This window comes from Anser cygnoides, chromosome 7, assembly GCF_040182565.1.
Source record: "Anser cygnoides isolate HZ-2024a breed goose chromosome 7, Taihu_goose_T2T_genome, whole genome shotgun sequence".
In the NCBI taxonomy this organism is placed as follows: Eukaryota; Metazoa; Chordata; class Aves; order Anseriformes; family Anatidae; genus Anser; species Anser cygnoides.
In genome coordinates this window covers 27,620,240-27,638,768 of record NC_089879.1, presented here as the reverse complement: position 1 = coordinate 27,638,768, position 18,529 = coordinate 27,620,240, and the positions used below count along the sequence as shown (strand labels likewise).

At 41.7% G+C, this 18,529-nt stretch overlaps 1 protein-coding gene across 25 annotated transcripts in view; it reads right to left on the bottom strand.

The window, feature by feature from the left end:
- Positions 1 to 18,529, bottom strand: part of RTKN2 (rhotekin 2) — a 200,009-nt gene that overhangs the window by 149,641 nt on the left and 31,839 nt on the right. For 21 of the 25 annotated variants that reach the window (XM_067001134.1, XM_067001126.1, XM_067001118.1 and 18 more), the window contains 2 exons: positions 16,117 to 16,228; positions 15,764 to 15,880 (listed from right to left, as the gene is read on the bottom strand). The gene's annotated coding sequence lies outside the window, so the exon portion shown is untranslated. Of the gene's footprint in view, positions 1 to 8,218; positions 8,242 to 11,211; positions 11,361 to 15,763; positions 15,881 to 16,116; positions 16,229 to 16,605; positions 16,789 to 18,529 lie in introns of those variants that run through there. The other 4 variants (XM_067001122.1, XM_067001125.1, XM_067001120.1 and 1 more) reach the window with 4 other exon arrangements.

Genomic DNA, 18,529 nt, shown 5'->3' with positions numbered 1-18,529 from the left:
AGCATCTCCCCTCCTTCTCACAATTCATTCCTTTATCCCATTGCTGCAATCAGTTCCAGGACATTATAGCAAGCCATTGTTCAAAATTGCTATCACAACAATTTAGAAAACACTCAGTCCTAGATCAAGACAGCTCAGATAAAACATCTCAGGTGCTGTGTAGCTTCCAAGCATACTGTTCTCACTCTATAAAACTGCATCTCTGCTCTTACTTACACTCCATATACCAGCCGTGTATACAAAAATGGTCCTTTCCAGATCCACAAATACTCACATGCTCTTTTTTGTACAAAGTCATACAAAAAATAAAACACAACCCCAGTATCAGCACACACAAGGCAAATAATACTATGGTTTTGGATACACACAGAGGTTTTGACCCCAGCTGCAGTGGGGGTGGGCACTTTGAAGTAAAGGTCTGTAAAGGTGAGAGGATGAGCAGACCCACTGTCTGGGCAAAGGTGGGAGGGCTCGTAGGAGGTGGGGCAGCAGGGAGGAAAGGCACTCACAGAAGGCAGCTGGCAGGGGATGGAGCTAGCTGGAGGCAGCATTTTTACATCTGGCTCTAATGAACTTGACCAAACTCTTTCAGTGCATATGTAGTCCCTGATAATAAATCAAATCAAGTATTTCTTTTGAATTTGCAGTTCCTGTTCAAATTCAGTAATTTAAGTACTGGCAGGTATTTTGCCTGCACTGAAAGTTGCAGGAAGGGTGTACCTGAAATTTCTGGCAAACCTAGAAGAGCCTAACAATCTAGGCTGCAAATGCACATTACATATACTAACTACCATATCATTATTATTTGACACTTTTACAATATGTCAGCTTCCCTTCTAAAAATAATTCACTATTAATAGCAATTTTATGTAACTAGCAGTATGCCAGGGATCTCTCACAGATCCCATCCCTGAACAGGGCATTCACATATCCCCAGATTCAGCAAGGCAATCAAATCTCAACTGCAGTATCTTCCAGTGATTACTCTTTCATTCACTTACTCAGTAGTCAGGTTTGATCATGCTCCTGCTGAACCCAGTAACCAATCCAGCCTTCACTGGAAAACTACAACGTGCAGAACAAATTAAGGACTCTAGTCCTGATCAAGCAAGACATTTTAAAGTGTGACTCACCTGTAAGCATATGCACTGCTTTAGTAATCGATGGCATCACCTAAGTGCACAGTCAAGCACACGCTGCAAACACCCCCCTGACAGCTAGTTCCATAACCTGGGAAAACTCCCTGGTGCAGCTCTGGAGCTGCTCTAGAGTAATTCATGAGTAACGTGCACTGAAACGTGTCAGTCTGGAAAAGTGTAAACAAGAGGGGCAGAAACAGGTAGAGTGGAACTGCTTTTCAAAACACACTTAATGGCTGTCGGGAGGCAAGGCTGGAACCATGTTTCAGGCTTAGAAGTGAACTTGGGAAGGAAGGCAGCTGCTCAGGGACCCAGGATGAGTCACAGGAGCTCTCTAAGGGTATGTGAAGAAGCTGGCCTACCTGAGTGGCTTTCAGGGAATGGTAAGAATTGTAGTCAAGATACATGAAGTTTTATTAAAGGTTTGTTTTCACTAAACCTTTGTTCCTGCTGTTAAAATGGCTTTAAAGCAGTGTGATACTTTATTCTACTAGTAAAAAAACCAGCCAAGGAGAACAGCTTGTCTCCAAATGCGGCTGGATCTGCCAGGTAGGGATGTCTGGGAGGGAAGCACAGCATGCCCCCAGGTGGGGGATGGCAGGAGGTGAGGCCTGGGGCCAAACTGAGGCTTTCACATAGAACCATGGTACGCAGCACCTGCAGCTGCCATTGATGCTAATGGGAACTGTTGGTACTCAGCACCACTGAGGCTCTGTCTCTAGCAGAACAATTTATGATTTCTTGATCGTGAGCTCATTGATTACGTGATCAGGAGCCTGCACCAGAGACATACCCTTGCAAGGAACTTGTTTTCAGTCCTCCCACTTGGAGTGGGGGCACATGTATGGGCTTTCCTGTATGAGATGAAGTACCAACCCCAGCCACACATCTGAGAAGCTAGTATCTCAGTACACCCCCAGCATTCCCTTCAGGGAAAACTCCTCCAGACATCTGCATATTTAACACAGGTCGCACATCCAGAAAACACTGCTTTCATAGGTCCTAGCTTTCCTGACAGCAAGCTAGGGCTTGTGGCTAGAGGAATACAGGCCTACAGAAAAGCATGCTAAATGTCAATAAATGCAGGCAATGTCAATAAATGGAGGTAATAAATGTCAGGAGAGCAGTACATAAAGCATTTCATACCTGAGTCAGAGAACAAAAGTATGAAGCTTCTTGGAACAAGGTCTAACTCTCTTTCATATCTGCAGACCTCAAAGATGCTGTCAGGTAAAGAGCATGAGTCATGGGTACCTACAACATCCTTTCCCAGTAGCCTTTGTCCTATCACTCAGCCACTGCTCCTCTGCTAAATAACCAGAAATTTGTGGAGAAATATTTCTTCCCTGTCTTATCTGTACATGCTCTCCAAAGATTGAACAGTAAAAAAAGCAGAAAGAAAAATACTACCACTTTCAGAGGTGTCCCCATTACAGAAGTCCTCACTTCATGAAAAGCATCGTGGTGTAGCTGCTGCAACTACTTCCATGCAGAGACATCCCTGCTGAGGTGCCTACTCAAAGATGCAGGAATCCTTTGGAAATGGGGTCTGGCTGCCCTCTCATTTTCCCTGCAGTCTGTATTTGCATTTAGATTTTGTGTCTGCTGATTGCTGGCTAGGAAGAGTTGATAATGACATGACACAGGCTTCTATCAAAATAAGACAATTTTGCCTTTTACAAGTATCTCCCTGTTCTCTTCTGCACCAAAGAGACTTCACTGCTGGTAACATGGGGCAGTAACTGAACAGTGCACTGTTGACTTTCTTGAAGTGGCAGTGATTTACACCACCCAAAGATCCTGCACACCATTCCAGCCATTTCTTTGTATATTGTACACTCTCTACTTTAACAAGATTAGGTATCATGACTTAGAGAACAGAGTCACTAAGAACCAAGATGGTATTAAACCAGGCGTGTTTGCTTCAAAGGTGTGAAAATGATTCCTTGCTTGGGCACTTGGTTTTCAAGTAAACAGCCTCAGGAGGCCAAGAACGGGTGAAAAGCAGAAACTGGTAATTCCTTTCTGCAGAATGGGATAAGAAAAAGCTGTGCCTCTAGAAAGGGATCACTTGATAACACTCTAACTTCATTTCCAGCTGCTTAATAAGTTGAACAGTTCAAAATCAAACAGAAAAAACAAAAACAAAAAACATCAACAACAACAAAAAAAAAACAAACAGAAACTGTTCTAAAGGAACTGTTCTTGAAATCTTCTTGGATTACTTGAGAAGCACATATTAGTAAGTTGTCTCATATTGAAGGGATGCAAGACACGGACTCCTGATGGCTCTTGAACAGGAGACGTTTATTGCCCTTTTTCACTACTACATATACTTTCCCTGTAGCCCCACACGCTGTCCATGCACCCGAATCTGTCTTACAATTGGTTAGAGACCCTCAGACACGTGCCTTGAGCCAGCCAGCAATTGGCCACTGCCCAAAGATCATCTTTAACACTGTAGCCAATTTACTTTATCTCAACCTTGCTCAAGTTTTTGGTTCTACCGCTGTTTTCCTCATTATCTGTAACTCAGGGACGTGTGAAACAGCACAAAGCTCCCTGCGAATTCCCTTCCCACATCAAATGACTATGATTGTGGTCTTTTCTTACTAACTGTTTTTGTTTCCCAAAATCACAACCACAAAAGAGTGGAATAATGGCAGTAACACATTGAAGTACTGAAGATAACACTGGAACAATTACTGTTGGCTGCCAACAGCCTCAGTCAAGTAAGTAAGCCTACAGCACGAGCCTTTCCTTCCTGTCCAGTCACTGCTACTGTCAGCATCAGCTCCTACAGAGCATCACATTACTGTAGTAGACAACTCTTCCCTCATCTGCCATTTAAATCCAGCTATAGACACAGGAACCTAAATGAATCATTAAGAAAGTGTAGCTGCATGTGCCATGACCACTAGTGGTCACTTTGATGAGGTTTTTTGTTTGCAATATTTCCTCTGTATCAGGAGTCTGAACATCCCATCACTACATCTGTAGAGTCTGTTTCCCAGCAGAGAGGAAGCTTGTCTCTGCTCCCCAGAAACAGTTATAAGGCTGGTGGTATAAATAGAACAACTGTCCCGCTTACTCTGTAGTATTGAACTGGTAATTAATGCATAGGAGAGTAAGTCTTGAAACAACTCCACCCTTCCCTGCTTTATCGTCATCACTGATTAAAAACACATTCAGGTAATTTTTGTCATTGATTCCAAGTTAGAAGAGAAATTAAAATATTTGCTGACCTCAAATTGCTAACACTTGGCTTTTAAAAAGTTCTCTGGAAGGCACGGGACATGCAAACTTGAAGAAAATTTCTTTTTGTGAAATCAGAGGAATGGTTTTCAAGTAGCTGGTGGTACAGAGGTGCACATGATTCTCCTGGGAAGAAGGTGAAAATGAATCAAACAGTTCCAGGAGTGGCAGACCATTGCAGCCATGTCCCTTATTCATCTGTGTCCAAAGGTTGGATTCCTTGGTACAAAGAAGGCACAAGCTGTGGCTGACATTTCCCTGTATTTCAGACTGTTGTGACATCTCCCTCCCAAGTGCCTCTCCTCTCCTGGGCCTATCTGCATTTTCTTTCCTACCTCCATGCACCTATTGCATTGATTTTGGTTAAAAAGGTATTTCCATGTGTTTTCATGTTTTCCAAATGTTGATGAAACTAGTTGGGATAACCAAAGTTACACAGGAGGAAGGGCACACTTCCTCTATTGGCCAGATTTCAGCTGTACAATTTGAAGTCCCCCAGACTGTTCAGCACCTGCTTTGCCCTGTACCTGAAGAAGTACTTCACCACACCTCCACAGTCCCCAGTGTTTTGGGGTAGCACCCCACAAAAAGGAGCAGTTTCCTGCAAATCCTGTGCCCTAGAGGCTGCCTCAGCTCCAGCCAAGCACTCCAGAGGCAGCTACTTCAAGCAGTCTTGTAGAAACCAGCATCCCCTGCTAACTGAGGTTCATTGCAGTGCAGCAACAGGTCAAAAGTAAGACATACACTTACATATGGACAAAGGCAGGGATGGCATTCCCATCCATCCTTCTTATGCAATATGCAAAACCCAACGAGCTGAGCTTCCCTAGTATGGCCAGCACATAAAATGAGATTTTAATGTGGGCAAGCAGGAGGCCATACACAAGTCTGGAAGTAAGGGGGTTTATTTCTTACTGACCAGCTTGATAGCAGAAGTGCCATGGTCATTCTTTCTAATTTCAGGGGCCTTTTAAATAAAGTTCCACTCCAGAAGCCAAGCATGAAAGGAGAGGAATGAAAACTCTGTGATAGATAAGATATTACAAGACACTGTCAGAATCTTGGTAGGAGAATGAAATAACACTCTGGATACTGTCATTGAAAACAATAATGAAAGAGTACACCATTTTCTTAACTGAAGTACTATCAAATCTATGTTACTGCCACACAACATATTTTTCCTCCAAAGGTGCCAATTTCAAGCTATGACTATTGATCTCTATCTAACACTCAAAATTAACTGCACTACAAAGGGAAAGTGGCACCAAATCGTTTGAGAACATCAAACAGTAAAAAGCCAATGGGGTCAAATCAAGGTCAGAATTTGATGAGTAGGGTGTCAGAAATTTAATCCATTTTGTCTAAGATAATGTATAGAGCCAGTATTGTTTTTCCCCCTTTCTTTTCTGTAATATTTTAAGCCAGCTTCTCTGAAAAATATCACAAAACCAGACCTCAACTTTTTCATGAACTTTTTTCCATGACTGGAGAGAGAGAAGATTAAACGGACTGAAACACAGATGGCAATTATGCCTCTGTTTATTTCCTAATGAGTCACACGATTATTTTTTGCCTTCTGCCACATCATTTCAGAATACAAGAAAACCTTATCTTGAAGGAGACATGAAGAGACAGAATAACACTGTTAAAAGTCCCAGTCCAACAAGATACTTAAGTGCATTAAAAAAACCCCAAACTTTTGACCATGAGTGAAGTTCCATTCACTTAAACTCACATCATCAGCAGCAGGTAAATCTGTACCATCAGCTGGTGAATGTGGCATCTATCAGATTCAGCAGTGGTCTCAAGACAAAATACTCAAAAGCTCTTATAGTGATGTTACATTTACATTTCAGCATTTGGAGAAAATTAAGGTCAGAACTATGGTCAGAAAAGGCTTCCCCTTTGCCTCCCCACCACAGCCCCTCTAGCCACCCCCATTTCTGTTCGTATCGCCTCCTGCATGCCCAGGATATTCCCCAGCCTCGGAAACTTGACCAAACTCACACCCAGACTGAAATCTGGATCCATAAAGCCTGGCTACCTCCCACTGTAGAGGCAACACAGCTATGAGCACACTGACCCACTGTTTGGGCTTTCAAATTTGGCTGTGGCCACTTTCTTTTAAAACCCAGGCTGAGTAACTGCTTTGATAGTGGTAACACCTTCTGCTTCTCGTATCACAGTCTAGTAATTAGTATGCTTGTGAAAGGAATCAGAGGATATGTATTCATCAGTTCAAATTCACGTCTCTCACCTCCCCAGGAGGTACCTTAACCACAGGGCTTTGGATAGGGGATTCCCCTCTTATCCTACTGAAATCAGGCAAGAAATATTCAGGCTTTGATCCTAAAAGAGCTGAAACTTCAGCCCAGTGAATTGGACACGTGACTGGAAGAGGACTCTTCATATGTTTTAGCCAGTAACTGGGGGTGAATAATAAGGAACTGGATTTTGTCAGGAAGATTCTGAGTGTGACCTCCCACTTCCTAGCAGAACACACAATATGCAAAACAGGATCCATTTTAAAGGGAGAGCAAGACACATACTCCTCTCTAAAACCAGCACAACCTCTGTGCTGGAACACACTGGCTTTCTGCAGTAGTACTCATCTCTCCTCAGGACATGGGTAGTGCTTCAGAAACACCCTTGCCTTCAGGTTATTTCTGTTTCCTCCTCTAAAGAGTTCCCTGTTCAGCATCTGGGGATTCCTGCAGGCACTGGAGAGGCTTATCTATCCCAAGGAACTTCAAAGATACACACAACTGGTATGGCCAACATAGGGCACAGATAGGTTGAATAATTCGTTATAGGTTGAATTATTTGTTACCTAAGAAGGCTTCTGACAAATGGCAAGGCTGTTCTGGAACACTATGAATAGAACAGATTTTGGGATGGGGTGCTGAAGAGAACTGGTTTTAGTGAAACATTGGATTTTTACCAAAATGACCTTTTTCATTCCAACCGCCTGCTTTGCATAGAAAATTGCACAGAAATTTCCAAAATTTGAAAAGAAATTCAACATCTCAGTGACTTATCAGAGTTATCGTCTGGATGTTATTTTCTTTTGTGGACCATTTCCTGCAACTGGACTTAATTTCCAACATGCATCATTGCCAGATGTTCCCGTGATGTATTGCAACAGCACAAGAAGATAGAAAACCATCATTCACATTAAAAAAGACCTGAGTTTAAGGAAGAATTATGGAACAGCTTGGGTTGGAAGGGACCTTAAAGATCCCCTACTTCCAATCCTCCTGCCATGGGCAGGAACACCTTCCAGTAGACTGGGAAAAGAATATGGGTTCTTTGCCTTGAAAACTTGCAAGTTCCTGAATGGGAAGTGGGAACTGGTCACTTCTACTTTGCTCCCCCCCCCCCCCCCCAAAAAAAAAAAAAGCAGTTTTCCACAGCAAATAAAACATTCCCAATCCATTCTATTTAACAAGGTATTCTCAGGCTATGTTCGTCATGAAATGAGGATTAGTTGTTGGCACTATGTGTCCATTTATCGGTCTAGTGGTCATTTCTGCATCCCTTCCCTTCCTGACTCATCAACACATTTAAAAAGTACCCAGCAGACAGGGAAGGGGAAGGATCTGTGGGTGCTGGGTGGGAAGAGTAGATATAAAAATTCTTAGTTCTGTTTTGATACTTTGCAACCATGGTACAGATCTACATGGCAGATCAGCAAGTCTCTGAGGTTTGAGGGAAAACTCTGCCAAAAGATGGTGTTTCTTTTCCTTTAAAAAAAAAAAAAAATCTTGAAACAGGTTATTACTAGCTGTTGTACTGCATCTGAAACTTTCAGTTTCATTACTTACTTATGTGACGTATATACCAAGTGGAGCGGGATCTTACTAAAACCTTCCAGGATGAAAACTGTCATGCTAGCCTGTCTGGACATTTTTTAGCAAACACAAAAATGGAATTAGATGTTGCTGCTATTCTGACTCAAATAAACAGAAACAAATTAATTAAAACAACTACATGGAAAAAAAAAACAACAAACACAAAACAGGTGAACATTAGATTAAAACAAGGTTATTTTGAGATGGTGAAATAATACAATACAGCTTATTGAGGTAAATCCATTAAAATTCCAAGCACTTTTAAACACATATTTAAAGCATGTATTAAAGTATATATTTGTTTGTCTTAGAATTATGTAGAAACTTCTTTTTAAGTAAGAACCTAAGTTAGCTTTCTAAATTAGAATGGAAACTAATCTCATAGACATAGTACAACAGCCATAGTACTGAGTTTTCTGCATATTAACTATTAGGTTAAGACTTACTGAATTTTTGGTGTCTACTTAATTACTTAGCTTGCCTTAGGCTCCTTTTGTAAACAGTTTCACTCAAGTGAGTTGAAAATCGCTGATTTCTGACACTTTATTGCATAGCTAGGAAAGTTATTTTATACACATCTGTCTGCCCAAGAAAAGATTTTCTACTTGTTTTGGCAAGGGCTTTTAAATAGATACAGATATAGATATAGATATATAGAGTCCTTTTTCCTGATTCCTAGTAGTTCTCCTAGCTTAGTTTCAACAGACATATTCCACAGAAAAAGTAAAGGTTACCAGTGTATTAATATTACTTCTGTACACTACTGTATGTTTTCAATTAGGCTCACTCCCACAACGATTTCCATATCTAGCAACTTGTTCTTCTTATTTCTTGATAAGTGATGGCCCCTATCAGGAAGTCGGGGGCGAGTCTGCTACTGCTTTGAGTAAACAGCCTAAAGGTCATTTTAGATGTTGGCTTTTGACACTCTTGGTTCAATAGCCACCCACCACAGTTGTCACCAGTAAGCTTAAGTTAACCTCATGGAAAAATAGCCTTTCAGTGGGTCCTGTTGTCTCTTCAACAGAACAACTCACCAGTGGTCACTTAATAGTGGAACGAAGAAAATCCTATTAAGTTCCCCTCACAGAATTTGACAGAGGCGTTTGGTCTGGGGTCATGATCCAAGTGCTCTAGGCTTTCCCTGAGGTCTGCTAAGGTTATGGGAAAGTCTTTGAGTTAATGGGGTCTTTGAGTGGCAGTATGTCCACACGGGTGCCACGGTTCTCCTAGCAAGTGCCCAAGGACCTCTTTAATGAGATTTCTCCTAGCAGAAACAAAATGCAGAACAGATTTCAGCTACACACACACAACCGACTTCTGCAGGCACGGCTATGTACACCAGAATGTGAAGGCATAAAACCCACAGCTAACACTGCGCCCCCACCTTGAATGTCCACCAGCACAGCTACTACACGTACAATACTGTCCCCCCCAGCCAAACCCAGGCTCCTGCAGATCTTGTTTCTTTCCTATTGCTCCTGCAAGATTAATCAGTAGCAGGCACAACTTTGCCAAAATAGATGTAACTGCTGGAGTGTGTTGCCAGTACACACTACCAGTGAGCCTCCATCAGGAAAAGGTCATTACACCACTGACACAACCAGCCACCTCTTCCCACACACCTCTTCAGCATGAAAGCAGGAAGAACCCAGCAGCCAGACCTAAAGATACTATCATCCTGCAAAAGGAGAAGTGTTGCATGACTACATCTAAGATTCAGAGCAAAGGCCAAAGTACACACAGGGCTGATACAGCAAATATGCTTTGCACTGACACCCCCCTTCTGCAGACTGAACAAGGGACACCACCATCAAAGATAAAATCCAAATTTCATTCCAAAATAATACCTAAGACATTTCCAAGAAATTTCCCATAAAGAAAGACTAATGTATTCTCAAAATCAGGTAGCTCAGGCTTGTAGGCTCTCATTTTAGGCACCTGAAAATAAGCATTTCAGAAGCAATGAAACAAAACTTAGTGGCAAGGCATCTCAAGACACTCTTCATATTCTCCAGCTTGAAAACAGTAACTCCTGCAACTGAGGCACTGTTGGGTCTTGCAGTGTCAAACTGTGTACACCCTGCTGGAAGACATGCTCTGTATATACTTTACAAAAGTGGGGAAAAAAAACAGCACAGCCCAAACCTCCTTGTCCAGTTAGAGATTGGTCTGAGACTCTCCATACACCATGTTGATTGTTAGTAAAAAAGGGATTCATACAAGTAAGGGGCCAGCTTGTGCTGATAAACTATCTTCACTTTTTTATTAAGAGAGGTACAGGCTAGAACATGTGTTCCTAAATTTCTACATGAAGTGCATCTTGTACCATCTTTGTTTCACATCTGTGTAGCTCAAAAAAAACCACTCCAGAGCCATGAAGAACAGATGAGGGAAGAAAGCAAAACTAAGAATATTCTCCAAAGATGCTGATCTCTTTTCAGAGCCAAACACCCAGCCTACTGCATCCACCAGCCCCTGTGCTTCATGACACACACAAAATAGTAGCTACCAGCACATCCTGTTCATTTCCATCGTGCTTTGTGGGATTCAGCTGTAGTCACTGTGACCTCCAGCACCTCCCGCTCATCCAGCATGGGATGTTCTGCTGCCCCTACAGAGGAAATTTCTGTTTTTCACAAGTCATTCCTAGCACAACAGTTCACTCAGGGTGGCATTACCATGTAGGTGCTAAGAGATAATAAACACTGAGGACACATCCCGTTGATTCTGTTCTCTTTCCCTCCCTCTACTCCACAGCAAACAGAGCTCAAGGCTTCAGAGGCCTCCACAAAAGCAGTCAAACCCAATTTCCACTGACTCCTACATGATATTGTATAGCCACAGTCATAGCTGTTTTCTCTGGACACAGGGCTCCATTTTCCAGCACATAATTTTCACTGTGCACAAAACAGACAACAGAGTGCAGAAACTCCCTTTTTTGCATTTGACATTATCATACTTACAAGAAAACCATCTGCAGTTTTCAGCTTCAGCTTTTGCTCCAAGTTGGGATCTTTCAGTTACTTTCCCAATATGCTTTCCAGCCCAGACTCTAGTTCAGTCTGCTCCTTACTCCAGCCACTCTCCTGCCTCTGTAAGTAACATTTGCTTTCTAGCACAAAAGCGTTAGAGTGTTTAAAATCACAGGATGGCGTACCACAAAGCAGGCTCCTTGAGTCCAGTATTTACCCAAAAACAGTAAGTGCATGATGGCTGCAGGGCCACAGCACTGCACCCTCCTGAAGGGTAGAACAGTACAGCTGGGACTTCACTACAGTCGAATACCACAACCTGTCATATCTTTCTAGCTAAAGGAGTCTGGGTAGAGAAAATACAGGATGTATTTAAGCAATAATACCTTATGGGAATGTTTAGCAACGGCAAGTGTTCTGAGGAAGGGGTTGTGCCTCTGGTCCTTACCCTCACAAGTCAACAACTCCTAAGCTCACTGGAGTTAAAATAGCTGACTTAAAAGTCATAATTGCTATTCTAAGCAGTAAAACACAGAAATGTTTTTTTTAATGTACCTTTTAACATGCTGCAAAGTTAAACATGGCTTGCATGTTACCATGGATATAATTTCATGTTTATAAGACTGGTCTTTCCTGGCAGCTAAATGCCTGTACAGGAACAAATAGCAGAGCAGAATTTTGTTTGGCATTTTGCTCAGTTTATGATAACAGCTAACTACTCTTTTTCTATTAACAAGCTTTTGATTTTACTGGAGTTTCTGTAGGAACAGAGTTCTTGTCGTTGGCACTAAACACGCTGTGACTGATCCTAGCGTGAGCAGAACCCTGAACTCAGTGGCAGCATTCATGAGAATCAGGGCCATAGGTTCAAGTCCCAGCATGTTTACGTATTTGCCATGGCTGCCATCAGCCAGTATACAGTACGTGCTTCATCTCTGCCTGATGAAGGGTCCACTCCAAAACCAGAGTGCAGAGGCTGAGCTAGAACTTTTACCAAAAACATGAGAAATTCTTACTAAACTCAGGCACAGTCAAGTTAGCTTTTCACCTGAGGACAGGGACAATTTTATTCACCTAGGTCCCAGAAAAAATTACCCAGGGAAAATCTCCAAAATGGAATTGCTACTTTCATATTAACTTGAAATCAGCTGCATTCAAGAAGAAAGGCTAATTGAGTATGAACAAAATACAGATTGATAGAAAGGTAAATGTGGCCAGTTCAGAACAAGTCTAAATGCCTCCCTCACTTCCAAACTTAATTGTTTGTGCCCATACCTATTTCAAAAAGCCTGTGTGTATTCCTAGCCGTACCGAACAATTTCTGTGGCAAAAGTTGCCTTGTCTTCAGTAGGACAAAATTTCACCCTTCAGTGAATAAAACCAGGAATAGCTTTTGGCTGCTGGTTTGCAATGTGTAGGATTGTAACAACTCAGCTGCTATTGCTAGATTTGAAGAGAAGATGGAATTGCACAGACCAGTCTGGGGATTACACCACGTTATGTCCCTCCAAATCACGCAGCCAGAGTGTTTACCTGTGTCTATGTGTTGCTGTCATAAAAAGTTCAGTACCTATTTCAGTAGCAGATACGTATCAGTTAAACTTGGCTTCAGCTTTTGAAGTGGGCGGAGAGCATCACCACCCCTTTCCTGTACTGAAGTCTGCAACAAAATTGCATTTTACTCACAAACATATCTGTAGTTCTGTTGTGTTGACTTTTTTAACAAATAATCTCATTGGACAGACAGCACCAGCAAGTTTCTCCACTCGGTGGAGTGTCTTCACAGCCCTCCCACACAGTGAAAATGACTCAGACAAAACTACTAAATTTAGGGCATTGGTATTCTATGTGTTACGCTGGTGTTCATACAAGTAATGCCTTAAACAGTAAATTTCTGAATTAAGCATTCAAGCAATCTTTTCTGTGCTGCATCTGCCACTGAAACAGAACGGCAATGAAGGTGGGCTGAGGAGGAGGTTATTTGGATCGTGATTTGGGTTGTGTTTTGGCTAGAGCTAAATGTGAATTTGAGTGAGGTCTGCATGCACTTTTAGAAATACCTATTGACCTGACACTGTGATGTTTGATCTCAATTGATAAGATCGTGCAAGATTAGCTGCCCTTGGGAGATTCCCTTCATCTTGGGCAAGAGACTGCAGGTTTGACTCACACACGGGGATGATTTCTCTTAGGATGACTAGACCGATTCCCACTTCTCAACATTCACCTCACCCATCTGCCTGAGGCTCCCCTACTGCAAGTGTGGCTCATGAAGCAGCTGCTGAAGTGCTGATTGCAACTACATGCAGCCAATTAAACTGGCACTTCTATAATTCAATATTAAATTACAAAGGATTGTCACAATTTTATAATTTGCAAGTCATCCCCTGCTTCACAAGTAAATGAGCCATCCCTGTAGCAAGGGCAAGATCCTCTGGAAGAAAGCAGAGGTGGACAAATAAAGATGAGAGGTTTTATGGCTGTCACTCGAGACATGGCTCTGCAGTGACACTTGCCATGTGTTCACCATCCAGGAAAAGGGACAGCAAGTCCCTGGCCACAGGGGCAGCAGGAGAAGCAAGGAGAGGGAAGGGAGGAGAAGAGAGAAAGAAGAGGAGGGCTAAAGCACCTACTCAGTTAAGGCAGTCTTTCCTCTCTACTTGCTTAAAATTGCCAGTGAATTCAGGAGACCAAAGTCAGGCCTGAGCAGGACCAAGAGACAACACTCTCTTCAGGCTGACCACAAAACCTGCTGAGGCCAGCAACAAATGTACATGGGTACCTCTGGGAAGGACATAGAAGCACTGACTCGCATTGACGAACTTTGACTCTTTTTCTGTTTGTCAGTTGTCTCCAGAAGGGCATGGTTTTCTTATATATTTTTGGGTTTGAAACCGCTGAATAATCATTACAAATATAGTTCATGATCTGTTACCCAATTAAAACCATGCAATTCCTAGGAGCAACCTGAACTGTTTACATTGCACACTTCCATCACATGCCCTTTCTTCATTCCTCACCATTGTAACATAACTCTTAAAGAAAATTAGTTTGTATAAAAACACTTGCAGATCGTGTGCCACAGCCTCTAGAAATGCTTATGCTGGTCTGATGTGCAGTATTTCAATGCGGGGAGCTGGGCATCCCTGTCTAAAGTTCTGCAGACTAGATAAAGAATATTTCTTTTCCTTGGGTACAACCCCAAACCTGCGCTTACATGTAACACCCGCCCTGAGGCAAATTTCCATAGTTCAGGGCTTATGCTTGCCCTGACTCCACCTGAGAAGCAGGGGTCTTAAAAATCCCCCCAAAGTGCTTACTTAAGAGATGCTTAAAAATCCAGCCCCAGAGGAGATTTGGGGCAATTATTAAATTTTTTCCCTTGCTCTAAGGCAGAATAAGTAACTTAGACCATCTCTGAAAAATACTAGTCATGCTTGTTCTTCTAAAAATTCAGTCAAAAAGATTCCACTTTAACCCTAAGTAATCTGTGCTGTGGTTTTACTACTTGTACAACTAGAATATTTTTCCTAATGCTTGAGCCTTGTCTTTTTACCCAATCCTCTTGTTAGGATATTTTTCCAACCAGGCAACTTTGACTGGGTAAAATTACCCAGTCTTACTACTCAGATTTCGATTGGTAATCTAGTCAGAGAATATAATGAAGATCAAAAGTCGAGATCAAAAAAATACCTATATGATATCTACTGCTCATTCTTTTTATCCTTGGCTAGCTGCCCTATGAACTGGGAAATTACATTAGTTTAACATTAATTACTTTTGACAATTATATTTTGTTATCACTTTACAATCTAATTCTGTACAGACTGTCTGACAGTCTGTTCCACTATCTGTCCAGGAATCCAAACCTCTCAAGTAGATTTTCAGTTTCGTTATTATTCCCTTCTTTAGATGCACAGGCAAGCCATCCTTCTTACTAAGACTTAAGACTAAAATACCTTTCTAAGAATTTCTACCCTATGAAACAGAATTGCCCCCAACATATTCCGAGACGGTGATGCACTGAGGTTTTTGCCATGCTGCCTTTCCAAGCAGTATCCAGGTAAAGTGCCCATTGCCACCTAGGCTTTGCTACAAAGTACTTCCAAGAACTGCTCAAAAACTTTTCGCTCCTTCCAGTGGAGTGGCTTACACTACACCCTCCCATCACAGAGGCTGTGCTCTTCCTCTCTTTCTAACTTAAACAAGTTAACTTAACTTAGACAAGTCTGTCCCTCATTTATTCCACAAAATCAGAACAAGCACGGATAACCTTCAACTATACTACCAACACTTAATTTCTCCAAGCCCATCCTTCCAGAATGAGTTGTGCTAATACCCCAGCCCTATGACTTACCCCAGCAAATTTCTAATACACCAATTAAGTATTTAACTTGGTTCTATGCTACAACCTCAGATCCTTTCCATTTTTTCCCTGTTTGTATTCACATTGTCCTCTTAACCTTCCAAGGATCCTACTGTAGTGTTCTCTCTGCTGACTTTCAAATGTTTTTCTTCTACGTGTAGTGTAATTTTCACTTACCTAGCTAACTTTTGCACTGGCCTCTTTCAAAATGAGCACAAAGCCTTCTTCTCGCTAGGCTGGTGAATGGTGTGGAGTATTTCTTCATCACCTGAGTGCCACCTCTCCCCATCAGGCCTGTGTTAAGAACATCTGCTGTTATGTGGTACAGAGGAATCTCCTGTCAATATCACTTGAAAAATTCACACCCTTACCTTCAAAATCTGACATTAGCAAGTGCCAAATATTTTATTTCCACAGTTTTGATGAAAAATTAAATGTTTTGGTATTTCTGAATTGAAATATTTAATTTCAATGAGTTGACCCAAAGCAAAATATTTTTTTGACCCAATTTGACAAACAGATTGTCTTACCCGTCCAGAATGAGGCTCTCTGAGCAAGCTTTTTCCCATGATCCACCACTACAGTAGGTAAGAACAGCAATTGCAATGCACCCTCGGTTAGGCAATGGAGAGCTGGGGATGGCTGTAAGAAATAATCAGGATACAATGTCACCTGTCCCAGAAATACCACAGCAGTTCAGGCAGATGGCTTAGGCTTAATATTAAGCAATAAGCTGCAATCTAGCTCAACAAACTGTTTTGAAATGGATCAAACTGACTCAAAGCAAAATATTTCAGTTATACCTTCCTGGTGAGTCCTTCTTAAATCACAACTTCATATAAACTTTGCATAAAAGTCACTTTAACACCAAGTGTTTTTTAACATAATAAAATTAGCAACTGTAGAAATAGATCAGTCATCATGAGTTGCTGCACAGGAAGATCAGAGTACTGATTCAGACATACTTCATATACATTGAATTGCTTCAGGAACTCAATACTTTTACATCTTGTTCATACCATGACAGTTCAAAAGATGGTCTTTGCTCTCCGATGGCTTGCACATGATGGGAAGTGATGCCAATCATGAGAACAACCAGAAGATTCTTTTGAGCCAATTAGATGGCACCAGTCACAACGACATTAGTCACCCACTCCTCAGTCTGAGAAGGAACCAAAATTATCATTCATCAACTCCAGAGGCTGCAAAAGACATGAGGGAAGTATACTATTTCCCATTCTTATTGCAGTCATCATCATACAAAGTGACGCAAGCTGCTATTTTCTGCTCCTCTTCTAGGAGAGTGGTGGTTACTCTCTGTACAGTTTTCAAAAGAGAAATTTTGATCTCATTTAATTCCTCCAAACTCCTTCTCCTGTCCTTGTGTGACCAAGAAAGGAAATGGGACTAGAAAATGCTATACAGTAAGAATATATACAGCCTGATGCCATCAGCCTCTGCAGCTGAGACAGAGGATAGTGTTCTGGTATATGGTGACAAGTGTCCACACACCAATGGGAGCAACAAGAAAAGAACTGATACCTGATGTGTGAAAGCACATACACAAGAAAAAGTCTTCAAAAAAAATGATAGTGAAGCATCAGGAGTGGTTAACTGCAGAGGGTTCAGAGTGGAGGTTGTTAAGAGCAGATCCATAGAAACAGACTGTGCTGGAGTGGCCAGTTTAACAAACCACAGAGTCTTTACACTGCTGAGATCAATGAGTTATGTACCATGTACGTCAGTGAGCTGAAGAGTACAGGAAATCCAGGAGGAATTGATAGGCTGGAGAGACTGACCAGACCCCGTTTCTCCTCAGCAAGATGGTTTGAGCATCTCAGAGCTGCTGGTGTAGCAATCCTTGCTAGCTCACTGCCACCCACAGCTAGGAGACCAGACAACCTAGCAGCTCTGGTAAGGACAAACACCTTTGTACATGATACTGTCCCAACCCAACGTGAGAGACACCCTTGGAATAAGGCTCAACAGCTGCACACATCTCCAAGGCACAGGTTGGCCAGCTCTGGATAGATAAGCTTGTGAAGTCCCTTCCAACACTTTGCTTTCGGAAGACACAAGCAGTGAAAAAGAAGATGAAAATTCAAAAACATCAACACTTCTGATAGAGGGGAAAACAGATGAAATTAATGGCAAAGTAATACTCTGCAGAACAGAATAGCAATGTTCTATTCTGTGGCTTGGGAAAAACAACAGGCCTCCAACACATCTGGGGAAACACCAGTAAGTGTTTTCATGGCAATTGCTCCTCTGGGGTGACATTTGGTTTGCTGCCCAATCAGAGCCTGCCCTTGAAGGATTTCCTGGGATAGATTCTCAGCTGGAGTAAACAGTGTCACTGCTTTCTGGAAGCATGGCAGTTCTGAGCAGGAGAGGATTTTGCTGCAGATATTCGACTGGCAGGGAGGCTTTCTCAAGGGAGCTACATCTGACAGCTTCACAACGAAGGGAGATGTTATCCACAGCATGAAAATCCAACTAACAAACAAATTTGATACTGACATTAGAAGTCATGTTAACAGATGGTACCAAATCCATGTGTCAAAGATCACAGTTGCTTCTTTACATTTCCCATTTTGTCTTTTTTTTTTTTTTTTAACTTCAACCTCAGAGAAACAGATTCTGACTCAAGATGAAGAGCTAATTAACCTATAATATACTAAAAGGAGATTTGGCTGTGCTGAGAAATCTGGAGTTTGGTACAGCAAGACACTCCTCTGTAAACAGTCAGATACCTCCCAAGGATTTTTCATAACTATGAAATAATTCAGATCATCTCCAGAATTAGTCTTAGATCTGCATTACAACACTACAGATAATGAACTAAAGCACAAGTTAGATAAATCAGATAATCTAAGACAATATTTATACATGTATAAAAAGATGAGGAACAGAGACTCTTGAAATAATACCTGTGTTGCAGTT